The sequence below is a fragment of the Abrus precatorius genome, unplaced genomic scaffold (genome assembly GCF_003935025.1).
Source record: "Abrus precatorius isolate BTA unplaced genomic scaffold, Abrus_2018 Scaffold2, whole genome shotgun sequence".
In the NCBI taxonomy this organism is placed as follows: Eukaryota; Viridiplantae; Streptophyta; class Magnoliopsida; order Fabales; family Fabaceae; genus Abrus; species Abrus precatorius.
In genome coordinates this window covers 31671944-31697871 of record NW_020874362.1, presented here as the reverse complement: position 1 = coordinate 31697871, position 25928 = coordinate 31671944, and the positions used below count along the sequence as shown (strand labels likewise).

Below are 25928 nucleotides of genomic sequence, written 5' to 3'. Positions count from 1 at the left end.
CAGACAGGTTCTGGGCTTTGACAGAAGAGTGAAATGTACCAGGCAGGTTCTAGGCTTTGACAGAAAAGTAAAATGTGCCAGTCAGGTTCTGGGTGTTGACAGAAAAGTGAAAAATGTGCCAGTCAGGTTCTGGGCTTTGACAGAAAATAAAATGTGCCAGTCAGGTTCTGGGCGTTGACAGAAAAGCGAAAAATGCCAGTCAGGTTCTAGGCTTAGACAGAAAAGTAAAATGTGCCAGTCAGGTTCTGGGCTTTGAGAGAATACGAAAGATGCTGTCAAGTTTTAGGCTTCGATAAAAACATAAAGGGACCAGGACAAGAAAGGTAAAAACAAAGACAGAAAAATAAAAGGTTGATCATGTTCTGGATTGCAAAAGAAAATAAAAGGATAGTCATCCTCTGAACTTTAATAGTAAGAGTAAGACAGAAAAATAAAGACATCAATCAACTTCTGAATTTTGATGAAAAGTAAAGAACTCAGTTAGATCATAGTCTTGGACTGCACATAAAGATTGTAAAGCAGATAATGAATTTAAATTAAACTTAACAAGGTGATAATAGATAAAAACAAATGCATGCTAATGTAATGATGCGATTGCATAAACTGGATGAATGTTAACACTTGGAATGAAATTTATTGAATGATGAGGTCCAACGCAATAATAAGACTTATTAAATCAAAACAAGCTTTGTCCTTTTTATTTTATTTTATTATTTTTTATTTTATTTTTTTCGGGGATGATAATTCTTCCAACCTTATCGAAACATGCACATCAAGGTTCATGAATGAGTAACTTCTTTAGTCAGGATCAATTCTTTCATGAAATTTGAGCTAGGTAAGACATCAATCAAATTGGACTGCCATCTATTTTTGCATCGTCAAGAGGAGTCAACTTCTTCTGTCATGCTAAACTTATCAGGAGATTCATCGAACTTACTGTGTGAATTTTTAAGCTTCCAACTGTAATCATATTTTCTTATTACCCTTTTAACAATTTGCATGTTTCCTTTTAGTATATAATTATTGGAATGACAATAAAAATTCTATTGAAGAAGTTCAGTAAACAAAGTGGTGTATATAAGCTAAATGGAAGGTGACAAAAGACAAAGATAAATATTTTTGGAACATAGGAATGACTGTAATAAAGAAATGGTGAATTTGCAAAGAAGACTTATGACATGAGTAACGAAAAAATACATCAAAGGATCGAAATGACTATGAAAATAGTAAAATATTATGCCGATTAAGTGACGTCTTCCAGATGAACAGTGCTAATCTCTCATGTAAATTGATCATCCATTAACAAAACTGCCAAAATGAAATTACCCCAGTAAGGTATTTTGAATCCATCTTTCGTTTGACTCAACTTTAACCTCTCAAAATTTGCCCCAGTTTAGTATTTCAGTCGATCATATTTCTCGATTTGAAGCTCTTTCTTGCGACTGAAGTTAGTGCCCCTCTGAACCGCCCTTTTAGATTTTCAGTTCAGTGTAGTATTTATTTGACCTTAACTTTTGCCTGAGCCGCTCTTTCGAGTTTTCAGCTCACCAGGTCGCTCTAACTTTTGCCTAGGTCGCCCTTTCGGGTTTTCAACCTAGCGAGCTTTTTTTTTTTTTAATTATTTTTTCCTCTTTTTTAATTATTTTATATATATATATATATATATATATATATATATATATTTTAAGCATAGTATTTTTTTACAGCATCAGAATTGATGGGGTTTGGAAGATCTTGTCCATCCATGTTTGTGAGGATTAGAGCCCCTCCTGAGAAAGCCTTTTTCACCACATATGGTCCTTCATAATTCGGGGACCACTTGCCATGATAATATTTATGCATTGGCAAAATCTTTTTAAGTACCATATCTCCCTCACTGAATTCTCTCAGGCGAACCTTTTTATCGAAAGCCTTCTTCATCCTTCTCTGGTATAGTTGACCGTGACATAACGCATTCAACCGTTTTCCTTCAATGAGATTCAATTGATCAAAACGAGATTGCACCCATTCTGCTTCTTCCAATTTGGTCTCCATTATTATCCTTAAAGAGGGAATTTCGACTTCAATAGGAAGTACTGCTTCCATTCCATATACCAAAGAGTATGAAGTTGCCCCAGTTGAAGTACGAACCGAAGTTCGGTATCCATGCAAGGCAAATGGCAGCATTTCATGCCAATCCCTGTATGTCACTACCATCTTTTGGATGATTTTTTTTAATATTTTTATTGGCTGCTTCAACTGCTCCATTCATCTTTGGGCGATAGGAAGAGGAATTATGATGTCGAATCTTGAAGTTGTCACTCAATTCTTTCATCATTTTGTTGTTCAAATTAGTGCCATTGTCTGTTATCAACTTGCTTGGGAGGCCATACCGACAGATCAAATCCTTTTTAATGAATCTCACCACCACATTTCGGGTCACACTAGCATACGAGGCAGCCTCAAACCATTTTGTGAAATAGTCAATAGCAACTAAAATGAAGCGGTGACCATTAGAGGCTTTAGGCTCAATGGGTCCAATTACATCAATTCCCCATATTGAAAAAGGCCAGGGCGATGATAAGACATTCAAATTTGTTGGAGGAACATTAATATTGTCAGCATATGTCTGACATTTATGACATGTCTTTACATAACGAAAGCAATCGGCCTCCATTGTCAACCAGTAATATCCCGCTCGTAGAATCTTCTTTGCCATAGCATGTCCATTAGCATGAGTCCCAAATGAGCCCTCATGAATCTCTTCCATGATCTTTTATGCCTCTGAAGCATCTACACATCTAAGCATAACCATATCATGATTCCTTTTGTAGAGCACATCTCTGTTTAGAAAGAAACTCATTGCTAACCTCCTCAACGTCTTTTTGTCATTTTCAGCAGCATTTAATGGATATTCTTGGTGTTTGAGGAAATTTTTAATGTCATTATACCAAGGTTTACCATCAGATTCTTCTTCAACCATTTGACAATAGGCAGGATGATCAAGCTGTTGCATCTTTATGAATGGCATATCTTCCTTTTGACTTACTACAAACATTGATGACAAAGTGGCTAAAGCATCGGCTAATTGATTCTCCTCACGAGGAATATGCTGGAAAGTAATTTCGTCGAAATACCCCACCAATTCCTTGATATAGGTTTGATAAGGGATCAATTTGGCATCTCGGGTTTCCCATTCACCTTTCAGCTGGTGAATAACCAAAGCTGAGTCACCATATACCTCGAGAATTTTAATCTTTGACTCTATAGCTGCTTGAATTCCCATAACACATGCTTCATATTCAGCTACATTATTCGTACAATCAAATAATAATCTAGCCGTGACTGGGATATATTGCCTCTCTGGGGAAATCAGTATAGCACCAATCCCGTGTCCGAGTACATTAGAAGCACCATCAAACATCATGACCCATTCGTCTTTTACTGAAGATCCTTTCTCGTTAAATAGCGCCATTATATTTTCATCAGGAAATTCATACTGTATTGACTGGTAATTATTCACCGGTTGATGAGCTAGAAAATCTGCGAGAGCACTGCCTTTGATTACCTTTTCAGTAACATACAAAATATCATATTCGGACAATAGGACCTGCCAACGAGCAATCCTTCCAGTAAGGGCTGGTTTCCCAAAGATGTATTTGATTGGGTCCATTTTTGACACCAACCAAGTCGTGTGACTCAACATATATTGCCTCAATCTACGAGCTGCCCAAGCCAAGGCACAACAAGTTCGCTCTAACAAAGAGTATCTAGCTTCATAATCGGTGAATTTTTTGCTCAAGTAATAAATGGCGTGCTCTTTCCGACGCGATTCATCATGTTGACCTAAAACACACCCCATGGATCCTTCTAACACTGTCAAATACATAATGAGCGGCCTCCCTGACACTGGCGGCACTAGTATCGGGGGATTTTGTAAATACTGCTTTAGCTTCTCAAAAGCTTCTTGACAATCTTCATTCCATTCCATCGGCTGATTTTTCCGTAGCAACTTAAAAATTGGTTCACAAGTGGCAGTTAGTTGGCATATGAATCGAGCAATATAATTCAGTCTCCCCAAAAATCCGCGAACCTCCTTTTTAGTGCGAGGAGGCGGCATTTCCATGATTGCTTTTGCCTTGTCAGGATCAACCTCTATTCCCTTTTGACTTACTATGAATCCCAACAATTTGCCTGATTTCACCCCAAAGGTACATTTGGCAGGGTTCAAGCGTAATTTGAATTTCCTCAACCGCTCAAACAACTTGTGTAAATTCATAACATGGTCTTCTTCGGTCCTTGATTTGGCAATCATATCATCCACATAGACTTCAACCTCCTTATGCATCATATCATGAAATAATGTCACCATCGCCCTTTGATATGTTGCCCTGGCATTTTTCAAACCGAAAGGCATGACCTTATAGCAAAAGGTGCCCCAAGGTGTAATGAATGTGGTTTTCTCCATATCCTCTTCAGCCATTTTGATCTGATTATAACCCGAGTAACCATCCATAAAAGAGAAAAATGAATGTTGAGCTGTATTATCTACTAGCATATCAATGTGAGGCAATGGAAAATCATCTTTAGGGCTGGCTCAATTTAGATCCTGATAGTCAACACACATCCGAACCTTTCCATCTTTCTTGGGAACTGGCACAATGTTAGCAACCCATTGAGGGTATTTGGCCACAGCAAGAAAACCTGCATCAAATTGCTTCTTGACCTCCTCTCTAATCTTCAATGACATCTCAGGCTTCATTCTCCTTAATTTCTGCTTAACTGGGAAACACTCTGGTTTTAGTGGCAATTTATGCTCGACTATGTCAACATCTAGACCTGGCATATCTTGATAAGACCATGCAAAGACATCATTATAATCATGCAAGAGTTTAATCAACTTGTCGTGCTCTTGTTTTTTCATGAGGGTGCCTATTTTGATTTCTCTCTTATCATCCTCAGTCCCTAAATTGATTGTCTCAGTGGGTTCATCATGAGGTTGGATCTCTTTCACTTCTTGATCAACCAATCTTAGAAATTCTGAGGGTAAATCAACATCACTATCATCTTCGACAGCTTGATTAATGGGACAATCAAAATTAGTGGATGGGATATTAGCACTGTTACTTTCAGACATGTCACTTTCGAATCTGCATTGTGCGAGAGTTGAGACAAAAAGAAAATAAACGACAAGATTCAACTGATAAAGAAAAAGACACGAAAGATTACTGAGAATTCAAATCGCATTTCATTTAAATATACTTAAAAGGAAACATGTGTCCTAATTTACAAAAAGAAATCATATATCAGCGTTTTCAAAAAGTAATGATATCCTAAAGCTTTGAAACCAAACAATAGGATTAACTTCAAGGATTACTTTGAATAGCTATTAAAAATCACAGGTAACTCAATGATCTCCCAATTGCCAACTTCTGTGTTTGGCGGGCAAATACGGACTAGGTCCACAACCTCTTCTTCAGGTGTATCCACATCAGCAGCAGCAGCCACTGAGTCTTGAAACTCAAATCCAGCACTATAGAAGCTTTTTAGAAAATCACAAATGGGGACCCCTTCAGTCTTAGGCTCTCTACCTTCCAACCTGGCTAATCTTCTTTCTTTCTTTTCCTCCATGACTCTTCTCTTATCAGCTTTAGTGGGCATGTATCCCAACCCAAATCTATCCTTATTCTCATGGAGCTATAACCAGTTTGTTGCTTTTGATATGACTTGCCCTAACATGTATCCATACTGACAACCTCCATCGAACATGACTTTAGCAGTCATTATGGATGTATTAGACAATCGAGGCTTTAAGATTGGAGCTCCCTGTCCAACATAAGTAGCATTTGCAATCTCTAAAGCCTGAAAAGAGGTCTCTAGAGCTTCTTCAGCAGCTTCAATATAAGGAGTGGACGAAGGCTTACTCACCAACACATCTTCTTCACCAGAGACAATCACCAACTTATTATCAATGATAAACTTCAGTTTCTGATGCAATGTGTATGGTACAACTCCTGCAGAATGAATCCAAGGCCTCCTCAAAAGACAGCTGTAAGCTGGCGCGATGTCCATTACTTGAAACAAAATCTGAAAAGTGCAAGGACTGATTTGGATTGGGATTTCAATTTCTCCAATGACCTCTCTTCTTGTTCCATCAAAAGCTCTTACTATCATGGCACTGGGTTTCATATGCGACCCATCATAAGGTAATTTTGACAATGTTGCTTTTGGCATCACATTCAGAGAAGACCCATTGTCAATAAGCACTCTAGCAATAATGTGATCTCGACATTTCACAGAAATATGCAGTGCTTTATTGTGCCTCATTCCTTCGGCAGGTACTTCATCATCAGCGAAGGTGAGATAATTGTTTGAAACAATATTACCAACAATGCCTCCAAACTTGTCGGTAGTGATATCATGGCTGACATGAGCCTCATTCAACACTTTCAAAAGAGTCCTCCTATGTGGCTCAGAGTTCAACAGCAGCGATAAAAGAGATATCCGTGCTGGAGTTCTATTTAATTGTTCCACAACTTGATATTCACTTTGCCGAATAAATTTCAAAAACTCACAAGCTTCTTCATCTGACACCGTTTTCTTTATTTCAGGCTTTTTCTCTTCGTCAGCGTCTTCAAACTCGCCCACTTTGGCTTTCCCTTTTGAGGATCTCTCTATCTCTTTTGTTCGCTCCTTTCTCAGCTCCTCAGGTGTGTAAATACGACCGCTACGGGTCATCCCACCAACACCAGCAATGTTTGAGACGGCGACAGTATCAGAATTGACACCTTGTGTTTGGTTTTCCTTAAAATTGCCAACGTAAACCCCTGCATCATACTTCCATGGTACTGCTTTGTTGTCCTTGTAAGTGAATGGAGCTGGTACTTGTATAGTGATGGGTCTAGGTCCGTTGGTAGTTGGGGTATTCATACATTTGGTGTAATGAATGACCAAAGGTTTCGGGAAAGCTGAGGATTGCCCATCGACAGTCAAAACTTCATTTTTCTCTTTAGGGTGTCCAATTTGGACCAGATGCTTGTCCATCAAGGTTTGTAGAACATGCTTGAATTCTTCACAATCTTCAATGGAGTGGTCTGCATCAGGGTGCAAATCACATATATTTCCTTCATGTACAAAACCCTTGATCAAGTCAGTCTTGCACAGCTCAGCAAAAATAATCTTAAGAGGAGTGGTAACCTTTTCAACTTTCCTCTTTAAAACATATGTAGACTCTTCCTCAACGGCATTTACCGATGATCCTCCATGCCTGGGTAGGGGATTACTCCTAATGTTAGGATTATCCTCCTTGAAATTTAGCCATTTGGCATTAATTAAGTCTTGCACTTTGAACTTTAATGCCCTACAATTCTCTGTTGAATGACCAATGCCACCAGCATGATACGCGCACTTAGCGTTTGGGTCATACTCTCTTGGATAGGGCGGTTCTACAGGTTTCATTGGGCAGGGTACAACTAATGAACTTTGGAATGGGCGAGGTAGTAACTCAGTGTAGGACATGGGGATTGGGTCGAATTGAACTTGCTTCCTTTCCTGATTGTTTTGGGGTCTTATTTGGTTGGGATTTGGGTTTTGGTTCCAATGCTGGGGTGGTCTCATGGGTGGTGCTATGGGAAAAGTAGGCGGAGCAGGTTGGTAGGGTCGCGGCTGATAAGATTGGAGACTTGGATTCTGTGAAACAACATTGACATATGGGTAAGACATTTGAGGGATAGGAAATGTGGGTTGGAATTGAAAAGGTGCAGGGTTAGGTCTAATGAAAGGAACTTCTCTTGGGTGAAAGGCTATAGCATTAGTCTCTCCCTCCTTCTTTCTTCCTGGACCATTTGTAAATTTCTTCAAACTGGAGGGTCCGCCCGAATTGTGAAATATCTTACCACTCCTCATTCCTCCTTCCACTCTTTCTCCGATAATCACAATATCAGAGAAGTTTGACGAAACACTTCCAATCATTCTATCATAGAAAGGTGATTGAACAGTATCAATAAACATAGCCACCATTTCTTTTTCAGACAAAGGGGGCTCCACTTGAGCTGCAACTTCTCTCCATCTCTGGGCATATTCTTTAAAAGTCTCATCCTCCTTCTTTAACATATTCTGCAGTTGTAATCTATCAGGAGCCATATCAATGTTGTACTTATATTGCTTTAGGAAAGCATCAGCCAAGTCTTTCCAACTACGAATACGAGTACGCTCAAGATGCATATACCAACTCAAAGCTCCTCCAATTAAACTGTCTTGAAAAAAAATGAATTAGCAGCTTATCATCATAGGCATGTGATGTCATCTTTCTACAGTACATGATCAGATGACTCTTTGGGCATGTTGTTCCTTTGTACTTATCAAAATCAGGCACTTTGAATTTTGGAGGAACTATCACATCTGGGACTAAACAAAGATCTGCAGCTTCCCCAATGCCATAGCTGCTCCCCTCGATAGCTCTCAATCTTTCTTCCAATATTTGTAATTTTTCTCTGGATTGGAAGTGCTTCTCTGAGTAATTGGGCTGGGGTTCTTCTAAGGTCTTATGGGAATGGAATAGTGATATGACTGGGTTTCCATTAAGGCTAGGATTAGTGATTTGTGGTTGGTGGTGGATTGGTTGGTTTGGGGTAGGTATAATGTGGGGTATATGAGCTTCTTGGGGATGGGTATTTTGAGGGTAAGCATATGATGGGATGGATGTTTGGGTTGGTTGGATTTGTGGATTTGAAGGTTGTGCAGGATTGGGTTGATTTAATGGTTGGCCAGTGTTTTGTAGGTTCTCAGCTATTGGTGGCGTATAACCTTGGGGAAGGCCATATGGGGGAAATTGGACATCTTGTTGATTAAAAGCTTGTTGTGGAGGCCTTTCTACATGCAAGGTCAAAGGCACCATTGTTTCATGAGGAGGAAAATTTTGGGACGGTCCTTGTGTAGGGGTAAAACCTGGTGGATAGGTAGGAGTGGGTTGTGCTGGAGGTGCTTGAATAGGGGTCCCCTCTGTGGTTCTTCTCTCTAAAGACTTCAATGCCTCTAGGATTTGTGCCATTTGTTCTTTCAACTGATTAACATCGTTCCTCAGTTCTTCATTGTGCTCCTCTAACTCATCCATGATCCTTGCTTGAGCGCGAGTTCTATAAGGATGTTTTAGAAAACGTTTCCCCGTTATATTTGTTTAATTTTTTGAAATAGTTTGTGAGTGATGCAATAAAAAAATGATGCAGTCAAAAAGAAGTTAACACAATGAAGAACATGTTTAAAGAGAAAATTGAAAACTTGAAGAATCATCACAGTTGTTGAACATCTTTAAGTTTTTCTTTTAAACAAGAATTAATGTGGGATCATCACCAAAATATAAAATTTTCTTAATTCAAGTGTATCATCTCATTGCTACTTGATCCCACATTAATTTTCATTTTTCTTAGATATTCAAAAACTTTGTGATCCTCAACCTATGAATAAAAAGAAAATGATGAGAAATTATTTCAAATTTTGTATTTGTTTCATTAACATAGGATCCTAGTAGTCATAAGGATTAATATTGATTCTAAACAGATAAATGTCCATATAAGAATCAACATTAATCCTAAATGAATCAATAATCTACTAGGATCTTTATTAATGAAACAAATATGTGATGACTATGATAATGCGAGAACAATATGAATCACCACCCCTTTTTTTTTAGTTTTTTCTCTTGATAAATGTGAATTGATACTTATAAGGGCAATGCTTCATATGACAATGCAATTATGTAAGAAATTATGCAAATTGTCATCCTTAACCTTATTTCAAAACTGATTTTAAATTTATTACAAGTGTCACAAGGATGGCAATAAGCATGATATTCAAATAAATGATATGCAATGATAAATGAAATGATGATGATGTAAGAAAAAATTAATTAAGAGAATCATGTGAATTACTAGTCCTTATATTATTCCAAAAAAAATCTTCTCCTTTTTTATTTAAAAACTTTAAGGCACTAATAATTCACATAATTTCTAAAAGAATAAATAAGGAAAGAATACCCCCTTTTGTGTCCTATTTCAGGTCACCTAAAGGGTCTAACTTAAAGATCTACAACTTTCTTTTATGTGTAAAAACTCACAAAAGGTGGCTTGTAATCCTAAAAGGTCACTAGAGCTAAGATCCAATCCTTGATGTTGACCACAACAGTAGGGAGTCTACTAGATGCGGGACATCAAGAAAAGGTCAAACTCTAGCTAGGGTTTTCATGATAGCCAAATAGGACGTGCATCCAAAATGACACCGCTACATAACCCCTCTAATCCTAAGCATACTCAGACCCGGGTATAGGGCCCCGCTCAAAGTGTGTGATAAATGTGTAAGTGGTAGTGTGTGAGGGAGCATACAAACCTTATCAACTCAACAAAAATAAAAAGCTGCAAAAATTAAACAACACAAGAATATACAAATTATCAATAGTCATCTACCCTAGGATTAATAACAATATCAATATGAGCATACAATGAGATTACGCAATTCATACACGAAATACATGCACGAATAAAAGAAACACTACAATTGACTCAAATAAATAAATAAAAAAGGGATTAAATAAATAGAAACAAAATAAGACAAATTCGCACGATCAATTATCAAAGGCTTGACTCTCTAAAAGATTTTCCCAGTGGAGTCGCTATCTGTCGCAACCGGGCGATCGCAACGGTACGACGGATGACAAACTTGTTCCAAAATATCAGAGGAGTCGCCACCAAAGTTTATTTTTAAGAAAAACCTTGGAAAAACTTAAATATAATACGATCTTTGAAACCAAAAAATGAGTTCGGGAGTCATTTACGTGTAGGGAAGGTATTAGCACCCTACAACGTCCGTTTAAAAAACGGTTACCTAAAATTAATTGTACAAAATTATTCTAATTTTGAAAAATATTTATTTAACCCCTAAACATTAATTATTTTATTTTAGAAGAAGAAATATTATTTATTGAAATATTATTCGGGTTATTTTAAAAATTATTTTGACTTGACGGGTACGGTTCCCGCTCCTACGTATCCCCGGATGCAATGGGGAACTCAAAGCCACGTAGTTCTATCTAAAAATTATGAAATTAGTTGATTATAATTAAGTTTAGTAAAATAAAAATTTATTTTAGAATTAAAATCATTTTTCGTAAAAATTATAATGTTTAGGATACAAGATAATGCAGTTATACATGTACCCTACGAGAAAACAATACAGAAAGTGAAGGAAGATCACACAACTATACTGCAAATCATTAAGAAATATTTTATTCGTAAATGGAGTATTTGAATTTTAATTTTGATTATGATTAATACTGAAAAAAATTTAAGATAACGTAAGCTATACATAAACTTCTTATAATTTATTAGACTATCGAAGGCAATGTAAATTACACATCGATATTATAAAAATTTATAAAATGAATAAATTATAGTAATTTAATTTATCAAAATTTGAAACATGACTTAAGAAAATAAAAAAAATAATTTTATTTGAATTGATTAAAGAAGATACCCATTTAATAAAAAAACATTAAAAATTTTATTTGATAGATTTATATTATATAAAACCTAAGGTAACGTTGGTACACATAGATTTTGACAATTTATAACGCATAAAGGTAGAGTCGCTACACATTAGCATTATAAATTATTTCTTAATAAAATAATTTAGATTTAAATTAGTTGATTGATTTGTAAATTAGTATTTAGAAGAGAAATACATCTTGTATTATTATTAAAGTGATTAACTAATTAATTAATGACAATATGTGATAAGTTAATATTGCATAAAGTCTTGGTAACGTAGGTACACATAGACTTTATCAATTTATAATACATGACGATAGAGAAGCTATACGTTAGTATTATAAATTGATACAATTATATTATTATTTATTAATTAATTATAAAAAAATAAGTAATTTAGTATTCACAATATAAAATAAAATAATCATAAATATAAAATTAAATTGCATTAATATGATACAAATATACAATAAATAAAATAAAAGATAACGATCCTAAAAAAGAAGATATAAATAATGAAATATAAAAAAGAAAATAATTTAAAAAAAATTAACTCAGATATGATATTGTAAAGTAAACGGTATCAAGAGATTTTAAATAAATAAAATAAAATAAAATAGTTTAAACAAAGTTAACATAAAAAAAATAAAATAAATAATAAAAACTCATTCATTAAATAAATTAATAATTATCATAATAACAAATAATAATGATGGTGAATAAATAAATAAAACTAAAACAATAAATTATATGTTGAACTAAATAATGATAAAAATAAAATAAATAAATAAAATTCGGACAAAAAAATAATAAAAAAATAAAAAAAGGATAAAATGGTCTCAAATTTTAAATTTTCAGATTTGAGAGGGAAGGACTTTAGGGTTAAGGGTGTGCTTTTCTCCAAGAAAAACAAAAAAAGGTTATGAAAGGGTGGAGGTGAGGTTAATGGAGGTCATGGTTTTGAGTGGTAAAGGTTATTGAGAGCAAAAGGAAGAGGAATGAGATAAGGTAGAGAAAGAGTTTTTTTTTTTATGGTGAGTTTTGTGTTTGTGGATGATGATAGATGGAGGAATGGGTGGAGAGGTGGTGAGACATGAATATTTGAAATGGTGGTTTAAAATATTTTTTTATCATTTGAGATTGATTTGATATAGGAAATGTTTATTCAAAATATAAATATGTATGAAGAAGAAAAATGTGTAAAATGTATGATGAAGCTTACTTGATGTTCTTGAAAATTTTTGCTTGCCTCTTGTTCTTCCTCCTTTCCACTAACCTTTCTTTCTCTCTATTTTCTCTTTTTCTCTCCCCGTTTTAGAATGTCTCCTCTCAAAAAAATTTAGCCTCCTCTCATGTCTCCCCCTACTCCAAGGTCCTTTTTTTCTTTTATTGTTAGGGTTTTCACAAAAGGCCCAAAATTCTGAATTTTTCCTTTTTTATGTATAAAGTAACATTGGTTCAAGAATTTAATTATTTGTCATATTCTATTTTCCTTTTAACAATTAATTTTGAAATTTTCCTATTTTATTAAGACAAATTTTTGTTTTTGTTTTTTTTTTTATTTTTTTTTTTAAACCTTTTGATTCCATTCTTCTTTTTTAATATTAAAATTCAGATTTTTTATTTTTTCATTTTTATTTTTATTTTAAAAAAAATTAAATCAAAATTTTAGTATTCACACAATTAACATTTTTTTTCTACTTATAAATTAACTTTAGTATGAATATTATTTTTAAAAAAGTAATTATAAATATTTTTTTAAAATTATTCAAAGATGAAACATAAATTTTATATTCATTGCAACTGAATATAAAATAAATATATACAAATTTATTTAATGAAATTTTAAAAATAAAATGAATTTAAATATATGATGTAGACATATATTAAATAAAATTTTAAAGATTAGTCCATAAATTTTATTCTCATTTATAAGCCCCAATGGTTGCATGAATCTATAGTTAAATCACGCATATTTTTTTCCTTTTTCTTTTCTTACAAATTTTATTTTTTTTTAACAAATTTAATACACTATCTTTTTTATATATATTTTTCTCTTTCTTTTACGAAAATATAAAAGATTTCTTCTCTCTCTTCTTTCGTATGACTCCTTTTTTGCTACTAGGCTCTTCTCCTTCCTACATTTTCTCACCCGTCTTATAGTTCCAAAACTCATTGACAATTTTTAAACAGGAAGATTCCCCAAAACTTACTACTTACAATTTTTCAAGCGTGAGAACGAAATAACACACACATGGAGCTCAAACAAGCATTGCTCATGGTTGTCCTTAAAAATACTATATTTATGTAATTTTTACCCTTAAACACCATATTAAAATTAATTATCCAAAAAAAAAAAACTTATAATAACCTATTTATTTTTTATTTAATATACATACTAAAATATTTGTACATAAATAGTAAAATCCTATTTTGGTAATTTCACATTTTAAAAACAATTGTTATTTGTTATACATACTAAAATAATTTCACATTTTACAAGCAATTTTAAAAAAGTTTGACAAGCAATTTTGATTAAAAGCATTTAAATATTATTTTCTCCAAATCACTTTTTTAATATTTTCTAGCCAAATAAAAATCACATTATTTTAAACTTATTTTTACTTAAAATTAACTCTACATAGTTACGTTAATTTTAAATTAGTTTTGAAAATATTTGTCCATTTACACGCTTCATTCATTCACTTTGAGATGAGAATATTTTCGTAAGGGTAAAAATGAATATTTTGCTCTCTTTCCATACTCAAATTTTACGGCAATGAGGGAGGGTTTCTTTAACTTGTGAGACTCACTGAAGTATACGTTAACTTTCCCTCATAAATTTCCAACTAAATAATATGAAAGTGCACTAAAATAATTAAATTTCATTTTTTTTCTTTTTTTTTTCTTTCCATTTTAGCTAAAACAACGTGTAAAGAAAAAGGATAGTTCTCTCCCATAGTTATGTAAGTAAAGGAACAAAAAATGAGAAGTAAAAGAAAAAATAAATCAATAAACTAGTTAAAAAATATTAAAAATTCGAGTATCTAGTATATATGAGCAAAAGAGATATCATATTAAAAAAAAAATAGACGAAGTTAAAATTTTATAAATGAAAAGACTATAAGACCAAAGATGATTTTCAATACATATTTTTAATAAAAAAATTATTATCGAAAATTCTTTTAGGATATTGTTAATAAGACTAAAAAATATAAATAAATAAGATAAAATATAAACATATAATATAAACATTTAAAAAAAGTATATTCAAATAACATAACTCTATTGGTTTTGAAACTCGTAATTCCTCTTTATTGGGTTATAGTACATAACACCTGCATCTAATCGGTATCAACTTTGCAGAAGGGAGCAAGTCAACCTTTTTGCTTATGTGGGGAGTATTGTAGACTTGCTTCTTTAGGTGACACACACCCAAGTACTATTGTTCAGAGTCCAGACTATCCCAAATAGATAATTTATAATTTGTAATTATACAAAGAGTTCATCTCTTTTGAATACCATTTTTAAGAATGTAATTTTGTTAATTTTGCAGAATTATAAATGCATATATATATACACGAATAATAATTGATTTTTTTTTACTATTTTTTTATATAATTTTTTTCAAAATTCAAAAAATATAATTTTTTTACAAAATTATAGAAATATAGAATTTATTGGCAATTTTTTATGTAGTACAAAAATTCCGAGATAAAAAAATAAAAAAGTGATAAAATTTCAAAAGTCATCAATGGTGATTTTTAAAAAAAATATTAAAAAAATTAAAAAAAATCAAAAGTTATTAATGACAATTTTATAAAAAAAATTACATATTTAAAAAGTACATTAAAAATCACTATTGACAGTTTTTGATAAAAAATCATCAATAATAATTTTTTAAAAGAATTATATTCTCGTAATTTTGTAAAAAATTTCATATTTTTTTAATTTTAAAAAACTCATACATAAAAAGAGTTTCCAATTTTTTTAAATATTTTTTTTTTTTTGCAATCGAACTCTTTAATGAGAATATTACAGCATTAGTATATTAAAAGATGAGAATAGATCTTGATTTTTCAACTCATTTACAAGCTATATGTTACTTGATCTTACACCTTTATTCACCATATTTACCGATCGACTTTAACCTAATAAACATTTATAATATTAATATATATATATATATATATATATATAATTTTTATTGTTTTTTTTCTATTATATATATATATATATATAATTTTTCAAAACCATAATATACTCTTTATGTCATTTTATATTTTTTAAAGCAATTATTTGTATAATAAAATAATATAAATATTCTTTGAAGATGACTTTTAAGAGTAGTTATGTGTTAATTATTCTCATAAATTAAAATTTTAAAGAACTTTAACAACTTTAAATTTACAAACTCACTTAAGGGTAGAAATTGTTCATAACAGTTGCATAAATCTTTTTCTTCTTATCTTCCTGTACTAATAATGTTAACTCATTCTATAATTATAGGAACTTTTTTTACACTTCTCTCTTTTCTTTTCTTTTTTTCTATTAACAATGAAACCTTTTATTATTTTGATCTATTTTTTTCTTATTTACCAATATTTTATCCGTTTAGATATAGAATGTTTAATTAACATAACATACAAACTTTAGTTTTAATAAGATAAATAAATAATTTTAGTTTGTGATAAAATACTCAAATGAAGAAATTTAGAATTTCACACATACAAACTTAAGTTTAAATATAACAATAAATTAATTTTGATTTACAATAAAAAACTTGTAAGGAAAAAGAAATTTCAAATTTCATATTGATTATTCATATTTTGAAACCATTGCTCTCTAAATATCATTTAGAGAGCAGTTTGTAATACCTTAATTTAATTTTTAAATATAAATAAATTTCACAAAATAGGAATAATAATAATTTTTCATTCAAATAGTTTCCAATTTATAGTTCAACAAAGTATTTCAAAATAAGGATGGATTACAATTTGAATCAAATAATCTCTACAAAACTTAATTAATACATTTCAGTTTCAAATAAATATTCTAAGTCTTATAACAGTATCATCTATCCCTTCATTGAACTCGGTATTAATCATCTTAGTCACCTGAAAAATAAATACAAGGGTGATTACTCTACACTATCACACACATGTAAACAAGCATAAAGTCTCACCTCGCCCAATCCACACATTTTCTATCATATTTTAAATCATGCATCAACAAGTACCAGACATTAATTCCATCATTTCATTCTTAATCACAAACAGGTACGCTCACTGCACCATCAAATAATCATCACACAACACCCACGTGCACTCACTGTGACACTATGATCATAGATTCCTGATGCCCTCAACCTCAGGGACTTACTCAGTTCACACCATGGATGGTCGCCGGATAGCTCCTGCTCCACGGATACGACGTGTGTGGTGTTGAGCCCCCATGCAAAGGTGTTAGTCAGAGGCTGAGTCAGGAGGAGAGTGTGTGGCCTGTGGTGCATCCACGCTCCTTGTTGATGTTACCACCACCCTCTCTTCTCCAAGGTATTTTTACCGCTCCCATCTTCTACACCCAAGTGTATCGTTGAACCATTCATAGTTTTTCAACATATTCAAACACAATCAACAACACAATTGACATGCCATTTCTACACATATTCAACGATTTCATATTGTTCATCAGCAACAAATGGCATGCAATCACAAACAATTATCTAAATTTTCAATCACATCCCAATATTCACTTTTACACATGACATGTATGCCACATTCAATCAAATTACACTCAAACATCCAATTTTCATCACCATTTCATCACATGCAATAGTCAACACGTAACACACTACATTTTACACAACCTTTCTACCATAATCTCACTACAATCAAATCAATTCTATTAAGACACATATATTTCCAACCATTCGCATTATAACACATAATAAAATAACGGATTCAAATACAATGAGATAGGATAGAGTCTCCCTTACTTTGAAATGAAGACCCACAGCACAAATCTACGATGAAAGTGCTCTCAACACGAACTTTGGTCCTAAATATAGGAAAAATTCTATGAGAAACCAAGAAATCAAAGAAAGGGGATGAAACCCAAAAATTCTAACTCATAAACTGATAGGGAATAAATCCTTGATTTGAGGTCAAGGGAACATCTTAGAATTTTAGGGAGAGAAAAGACAAAACTTTTGTATTCATGCATTTTTCATTCATCATTTTGGAATATATAACAGAAATTACACACACCAATTTAAATCTTTGATATAATCAACTTCCAAATATTCTTTCTAATAGAACCTATAGAATAAGGCCACGTACTACCTTCTAGACTTTCTCCATAACTAACCCAATTTATCCCACAAAATACCCACCCATCCAAGTGTGTGGAGGGTTTGACAATCCTTTTGGGCTTTCCTTCAACTAAGGTTTGGACTTCTTTTCCCTTGGGACGTTACTTGGCTACACTAGTATCTTCGGTAGCTGGAATAATAATTGGGCCTATGTTGCTATCATTGCCTTCTGGTGGAAAAACCACCTTATCCTCAAGGTGATACAGAGAGTTGATGTCTTCCCAGGACTCCCATGTGGTGTCTTTAGGTGCTAAACCAGGCCATTGAACTAAGACTAACTTGGTAGGAGGAGCAATAGAGACATCCAACTTGGTGTCTAAGATGGCTAAAGGCTCCATCAAAGGATCATTACAATGAACCAAAGGGGGTAATTTAGCTGCAGTTGTAGGTGCAGGGCCTGGATGTAACTTTAAAATCGAACAGTAAAACATTGGATGGATCTTAGAGGAAGGTGGTAGAGCCAAATGATATGCTACAGGGCCTATGCGCTCTGTAATGCAATAAGGTCCATAAAATCGTTTGGACAACTTGTGATAGGAACCTTCACAAGCTGAACTCTGACAGTACGGACGAAGACGTACATATACCCAATCCCCCATGTTGTAATGCACATCCCTATGTTTAAGATCAGCAATATTTTTCATTTGAATCTGAACTTTCAGTAATTTCTTTCAAAGTGCAGCCACCATATCCTGTCAAGAAACTAATAAAGAGTCAACGACCTCTATAGTAGAAGTACCAGCCAAATAATATGGAATAGTTGGTGGTGGTTTGCCATAAGTAACTGCAAAAGGAGTAACCCCTGTTATAGAATGAATTGAGGTATTGTAAGATCACTCAGCTAGGGATAGGTATTTACCCCTACTCACTAGGAGCAAGGTGCACAAAAGATCGTAAATACTACTCCAAAACCCTGTCTAAGACTTTCGTCTGACCATCAGTTTCAAGGTGAAAAGAAGTGCGCATCCTAAGTTTTGTTCCATAACTTTTGAATAATTCACGCCAAAACTTATTGATAAATATGGGATCCCTATTAGATACCAAACTGCGAGGGAAACCATGGTGTTTACAAACCAAGTCCATGAATAAATGTGCAACCTTATAAGCAAAAAAATTAGAAGGCAACATACCAAAATGAACACCTTTGGAAAAATAGTCAACTACCACCAAAATAACATAGTTTCCATGGAATAATGGTAAGCCAGTGATGAAATCGAGATACAAATTCACCCAAGGTTTGATAGGGACTGATAAAGGTTGTAATAGCCCAACAGACTTCTTAGTCTCATACTTAGTTTGTAAACAAACGGAACACTGAGATACCAAACGTTGAACATCCGAGCGCATGCCTTCCCAAAAAAATTCTCTTGTAAGCGTGCCAGAGTTTTGGAAGCTCCCATATGACCACTGAGGGGAGTAACATGATACTCTTCTAATAACAATGAAATGAAGGATTGTCAGACTTGATTCAAATTTTTACTTTGAACAACAACAATTGATTGTAGATTGTAAAATTAGCATGATCCTTAGGATATGCCTTCACGGATTGAAATAGGTTCTGAAAGGCTTGACTCGCATGCAAAGCCTTCTGTAGTTGCTCCAAAAAAACAAAACGAGGCATTATTAACACAAACAATTGGTTTTGCTCATCCTCAGGATGCCTAGATAACACATCAGCCACAATATTGGAACTTCCACTCTTATATTGAATGGTATAGTCAAATCCTAACAACTTAGATAAGTAAATTTGTTGTTCAGGTGTTTGAATCACTTGAGACATCAATTCTTTTAAACTCTGGTGGTCAGTGAGAAAAATAAAAGAATGTCCAAAGAGATATTGTCTCCATTTGTTCACAGCAACAGTAATCGCATGTAACTCTCGAACATATGTAGAAGAATTAAGTAATTTAGGACAGAAAGGCTTACTGTAAAAAGCAATTGGGTGTCCCTTTTGCATTAATACCGCTCCTATTGCAATACCAGAAGCGTCAGTTTACAGAATGAAGGGTAAAGAGAAATTAGGCATGACCAATACGGAAGCTTCAGTCATGACACGTTTGAGCCTATCAAAAGCTAATTGGGCATCAAGAGACCAAAAGAAACAACCTTTGCCTAATAACACTGTCAAAGGGGAAGTTATAGTAGTGTAACCTTTGATAAACCAACGATAGAAACCAGTCAATCCCAAAAAAACCCCATAAGTCTCATACTATAGAAGGGTTTGACCAATCCACCATAGCCTGTATTTTAGTTTGATCAGGAGCAATTCCATTTTTCGATATTATGTGCCCTAAATATTCCAATTAGCGCTGAGCAAAGAGACATTTAGAACCTTACAAATGAAATTGACCATCCACTAATTTGCAGAAAATTTGCTCCAAATGCACTAAATGAGCGTCCAATGATTTACTATAAATAAGTATATCCTCAAAGAAAACGATAACAAAATGGCGAAGATATGACTATAGTAAGGAGTTCATGGTGGCCTAAAAGGTGGATGGTGCATTACAAAGCCCAGAGGGCATGACCTTATACTCAAAGTGGCCTTGATGAGTACAAAACGTTGTCTTAGGAATATCAACGTCTGCCATCCGAATTTGATGGTACCCCTGTCACATATCTAAATTTGAAAACCAAGAAGAGTCACCCAACTCATCTAACAACTTGTCAATGGTAGGAATAGGGAAACGATCTTTGATGGTAATGGAATTTAGCGCCCTAAAATCAACGCAAAAACGCTAGCTACTATTTTTTTTTTCACCAATAGAACAGGCAAGGAGAATAGACTTTGGCTGAATTGGATTTCGCACGCTTTCAACATTGCTTCCTCCATGATTAAATTATGAGTGCTCCCTCCATCAATGAGTATAGTGATGGTACGATTAGAAATTTGGCCTTTCATGTGCAAAGCCTCCTAAACCCTAAATCCAGCCAACGCATTAAAACTTATTTGGGCCTCGGAGCAATTTTGAGCTGGGTCATCAGAAGGAGCTAGCTCCGATTCTAGAAAATGTTCTTCTAAACCAATGTCATCATCGTTGGTTTCAGCTACCAACAGAAAGAAGCGTGCCTTGCATTTGTGACCTGGATGAAATTTCTCATCACAGTTATAGCACAAGCCTTTTTCGCGACGTGCGAGCATCTCCTCATGTGTCAATTTCTTGTAAGTAGTGCGTGGGGGACCCGTCAAGAGCATAACAGAGGGTTTAGTCAGTGTGGGTAATAAGGACACTGTCATTGTCAAAGAAGGAGGAGTTTGACGGGTACAAAAATAACAATGATGATTCGCAATCTTATCCATATGTAACTTAGCTAACACCGTCGCTTGGGTAACATCGTTTGGTTGCATTGCCAGGACCTCATGGCGAATTTCCAGGGTGAGACCAGAAACAAAACAACTTAATAAAAATGGAGCAGGGAGACCAACTACATGATTAGCAAGACGTTCAAACTCATGAAAATAGTTCTAAACCGTACCTTTCTACTGAAGTTTGAGAAGGGCACCACGAGGATCTTCATAGTACTAAGGAGCAAAATGCATTTCCAAAGCTTGGAGAAAACCATACCAAGAAGTAATCAAACCAGTACAATGCATCCATTGGTACCAACTGAGAGCCGGGCCCTCCATGTAAAAAGAAACAACCTTAAGTCAATCTTCCTCCAACGTGCCGTAAAAGTCAAAAAACTGAGATATTTTGAAGATCTAACCAATGGCATCCTGACCGTCAAAACGGGGGACCTCAATTTTTATTTGAGGGCAGGAGCTCGAAGCAGAACCAAAATGTAGAGGTTTGCGATCCAGGGATGGGTCATCGTGAATTGAAGATTTGGCCAGATGTGTGAGAATGACCTCCATTTTTTTATTAAGCAATTCATTGTTGGCAGAAAATTTAAGTATCGCATCTTCTAGGCAATTAAACGAACTTTTAGAAGAGTCAGCCATAAACAACTCACGATGAAAGTACCAAAATGATAGGGAATAACTCCCTGATTTGAGGTCAAGGGGATCTCCTAGAATTTTAGGGAGAGAAAAGACAACTTTTTCATGCATGTCCTTTTCATTCTTCATTTTGGAATATATAACAGAAATTACACACACCAATTCAAATCTCTGACATAATCAAGTGCCAAATATTCTTTTTAACAGAACTTATAGAATAAGGCCATGTACTACCTTTTAGACTCTGTCCATAACTAACCTAATTTATCCCACAATATACCCATCCAAGTGTGTGGAGGGCTTAACAATCCTTTTGGGCTTTCTTTCAACTAAGGTCTGGACTTCTTTTCCCTTGGGACATTCCTTGGCTACAATAGTGTCTTCGGTAGCCAGAATAACAATTGGGCCTGTGTTGCTATCACAAACTTACCTCCAAACTCTCTAAATTCTATTTCACCCTTCAATCTAGCTTCTAAATGGCTTTGGAGAAAATTTAATCGATAAAAATGGGTTTAGAATCAAGGGAAACAGAGAGAGATTTTGAAGGAAAAGGTAAAAAATGGATTTTCTAAATCCTAAACCCCTTAAATAACCTTCTGGTCGTGAGACTCTTGCTACAGCAAGCCATATCTCGCTACAACGAAAATCTCAGAGGAAACTGCACTCTGGTTTCTACAAAATCTCGCTACAGCGAGACTACAATCCAAAATGCACCCCTCTCTATTGCCTTCTTGCTATAGTGAAAGAACTCTCACTACAGCGAGAATGCAACTGTTGCACCCCTTTCGCCCAAGACACTCTTGCTACAGCGAGAATACCTTTGCAGTTCACACTTAGCCTATTTTCCTCAATCAATCCAAACCAACTACAAATGGAACATGTCCAACCTTAATCCAAAATTAATATTCACATTTGTACTCACATATTTATCCATATATACTCACACACATGTATTCACACTATCATCCAATATACATCATCATTACATAACTCAAACACACACATGTAGCAATCCACATACACTCACATAAATAAATCAATATATTATTATTACAAAATCTGGGGCATTACACGGTTAACTTCACTTCAACTACATCTACTTTGAATAATAATGACCACTCTCTGATGTTTGTTATGTTGTAGTGACCATATAATAACATGAGATTTAGTTTAAAAAAAAACATGTAATCTATTTAAGCCATTTTTATAAAATTAAACTCATTAGTTAATAAAAACTGAAACTCAAAATTCTAATATTATTATAATTAAGTTAATATGAAATTTTTTAACTTTAAATGATAAAATTTATTTTCATCTAAAAAAATATTTTTTTTATCTATTGTTCTTATTAATTATTTTATAAATTTTGTCTTATAAAAATTAAAAATAAACTAAAACTTAAATTAAATTTAGAAAAAGAAATTATTATATATTTTTATTTTGAAACTAAACCAGCACTTAGTTCTATAGAACTGGCCATTTGAATTCTCAATTTTTTGACTTCACAAATTGTGGGATGAGCCGAAATGAGAAATAGGCATAACACAAGCAAAATATGTACAACTCTTGGGTGTTAGGAAATGCCTTAAATTTTACAATTTGTTTTTAGTTTTTTATTTCTTAAATTTCAGTCATTATGATTTTAATAGAATGTAATGGAAAATTATGAGTTATTATATATATTACTTTTAAAAGTTGGAAAAACACATTTATATGTAGGTAGTAGTGTATACATATTAGAATGGAAAGAAATATTTCAATCTACTCATGATCTACTAAATCATATTATATTATTTAATTTTTTTTTCTATTATTCCTTTTTGTTTCTATCATAACAAGTAATATCAAAGCTAAGGTTCATTTAGGTGACCGACTCAATACCAGTATAAGAAAGTGTTGATGGATCCATATGAGGAGATCATTATATCAAAAGTTTTTCTAACAATGTGAATGTTAAGTTGTTTATTAATAAGAGTTAATGGTGGTATAAAGTTGCTAGGAACATTGGCAGTAATAGTTCTTGATAAGAATTAACTCAATTGGTAACAATTATTATAGTGTTCTTATGTCACCGTAACTATTTATATGTTTGACAGGTAACGATGTGAAAAATAATATGCAGGTTAAAGAATTAAAAATGAGAGTTTTTGATTTTTAAGTAGATGAAACATGGCTTACAGATAATGATGTCAAAAATGATAGCAATCTAAAGAACTAAATATCGAAGAATCTCTAGTTCTAAGACAAATATAATGCAAGTTTGATAGTTAATGACATTAATAAAAGCATGAAAATTTAATGATTAAAAATAAAGTCTTAATTTTATTATAGATGATACATGTATGATAGTTAGTAAATAGAGAAATATAAAAAATATTAACAAGATAAAATGTTTTTAGTATAAAGAGAGTTGTTCTTGATTGTTAATGATTTGAAAAATTTTAAAGTCAATGAAAGAATTTGTCAATTTCTTATAATAGAGAAAGTTAAGAATTATTATAATGAATTATGAGATATTATGAACATAGGTTTTGAAAGCTTGAAAAAACACAATTTTCAAATAGAATGCAGCAGTGTATACCTATATTACATGAAATAGAAATCTTTCAATTTACTCTGCCTAGATTACGTTGACTTAACTATGTAATTGTTTTTGTGTGTTTTTTCTTCTTTCAATTACTCCTTTTCGTTTTGGTCATATCAAGATCAATATAAGAAATATGAACAAAAAGTAAGAAAAAGAAAAAGAAAAAAAATTATATATATATAATAATTTTTATCGAAGCTACGCTGGATCTAAGGAACTTGGATGATCTGGTTGGGGCCGAGGGTGGCCTGAGACGCATGCAATGGTCGCAGAATGATAAAGCATAACATGAGGTGCGGCAGTACAATGCAGCATAGGGACAGGATTGGTGGCACAGACCAGAGTGGCTCGACGGAGTTAAGGGCCATAGTTCGTTTTTGTCTACTTTCTTGTTTCGTCCCCGAAAATGACAGCTGCTTGTGCATACTACCGAGATATGTCAGATTCATTGTCGGATGTTTTCTACAGCCTAATTCATTGCCTCTCCTTTTTTTTTTTTAATAAAATATAACTATTAATATTTTCAATTTATATTATAAAAATTACAAATTTATTTTTTAAACATATTAAGTATTATTTCTTTATGTTTTATTCATTTTAAATTTTTTATTGACAAGATATTTGTTTATTTGCTCATATTAAAGAAGAAAAATATTAATAACACTTTTTAATATACTTTTATTAAAAGAAAAATAATGTAACAACAAAACATTATCTATAATTATCAATTATACAAGTCACCTATGATTTTTTTAATGTAATTATACGAGGGCTTTTTTTAGTCTACAAAATTAATATCTTTTGAAATTAATCTTTTAAAATTTTTAATCAAAATTTAATTTTTAACATTTTGAAAATATTTAACATTATTCATTATTGTTTATTAAGTGATGAACTAATAACAAATTTCAACTCATAATTTTCCCATTATTATTATTTTTAATATTTTATTATGTGAAAGTTAATATTTATAAAAAATTATTTTAAAAAATATTTATATTATTTTAAAAAATTAATAATCAATCCAAAAAGTCTCTCAATATCTTAAATTATAAAAAATAAAAAATTATTTTTTAAACATGTTAAGTTTTTTTAAAAATTTATATTGACAAAATATTTGTTTATTTGCTCGTATTAATGAAAAAAATATTAATAACACTTTTTAATATATTTCAAATATTAATTAAAATTTGTTAAAAAAAATATAAAATAATGTAACAACGTAAAATTACCTACAATTCTCGATTACACAAATCACCTACGATTTTTTAATGTAATTATACAAGCCATGATGTTAAAGTAATGTAAATAAGGAACGAGTATCAACCAAAATTTTAATATATAAAAATAATTATTAATGTAAATTGTCGTAAATATTATTTAAATTTTATTTATATTTTTATAATTTTTAATCAATTTAAATTAATAACTAAAATTATACTAAAAAATACGTTAAAAGAGTATGTTCTTAGCGCTCTTTAATAAATAAATATATTTAATTATTTAAAAACT

General features: G+C 32.6%; 1 pseudogene; it reads right to left on the bottom strand.

Annotated features, from left to right (window-relative positions):
- Positions 1 to 1683: 1683 nt before the first annotated feature.
- Positions 1684 to 9091, bottom strand: LOC113859833 (annotated as a pseudogene).
- Between the last annotated feature and the right edge of the window lie 16837 nt (positions 9092 to 25928).